Source organism: Nannospalax galili, unplaced genomic scaffold (genome assembly GCF_000622305.1).
Source record: "Nannospalax galili isolate Female #2095 unplaced genomic scaffold, S.galili_v1.0 C48299221, whole genome shotgun sequence".
In the NCBI taxonomy this organism is placed as follows: domain Eukaryota; kingdom Metazoa; phylum Chordata; class Mammalia; order Rodentia; family Spalacidae; genus Nannospalax; species Nannospalax galili.
Window position 1 is genome coordinate 1 of NW_008465250.1, and position 857 is coordinate 857.

The following is an 857-nucleotide window of genomic DNA, read 5'->3' on the forward strand; positions in this document are numbered from 1 at the left end:
CTTGAAAGCTTCATGAAGTCCCCATGCAAGGTGAGAGAGAAAAACACTGGAAGTTGTGGCAGAGGGTAGGATCTGAGGTCTGAGGTTGCAGCTGGCCAGCATGTGCTTATGGACAGGGTCCCTAGTGTCAGCTACAGGAAGTTTCTGCTTTGGTTTTGTTTTGTTTGTTCTGAGACAGGACTTCCATAGCCTAGGCTGGCCTTAAACTTGCTATGTAGCCAAGGATTACTTTGAACTTCTCATCCCCCTGCCTCTACCTCTTGAGAGGTAGACAATAGGCATGCATCATCAAGCCTGATACATACAGTGCTAGGGATCAAATCCAGGGCTCTGTGCATGTTACGCAAGCACAACACCCACTATGCTGCCTCCCGGCCCTAGCTAGAGGAAGTTTCTAAAGGCAAGTAGAGAAAGTTACCAAGTTGGAGGAGGCGAGAGATAAGTGTAGTAGGGTATGGGAAGACTGTGGGTAGGTGCCCAGGCTTCAAGGAAGCCTGCCAGGATGGACTGCTAAGTCTGTGACCCCACCCTGCACTGGATGGAGCTCTGCGGGGCCCAGCCTGAGAAGGTGAAGGGCAGACATGGTAGGGGCTATCGTCACCCAGGTGGTTTTTCGTGGCTTGAGATCCCGGTCAAGGGGCCCAATTTCCTCAAAGTTTCCAAATCCAGTGCTGGAACCACCAGGACCACCCTGTAGAAAAGAAACACACATAAACCTAGAGAAAATGTAGCAAGCCCTAGTTGTTAAGATGGACGTGTGTACCGTCTAAACCAACTTATGATTTAGTGATGCCCTATACAAAGGATACATTTTCAGCTGGCCATGGAGGTCCACACCTGTAATCCCAGCACTTGGG

General features: G+C 50.1%; 1 pseudogene; it reads right to left on the bottom strand.

Moving 5' to 3' along the window:
• Positions 1–8: 8 nt before the first annotated feature.
• On the bottom strand, positions 9–694 carry LOC108490397 (annotated as a pseudogene).
• Between the last annotated feature and the right edge of the window lie 163 nt (positions 695–857).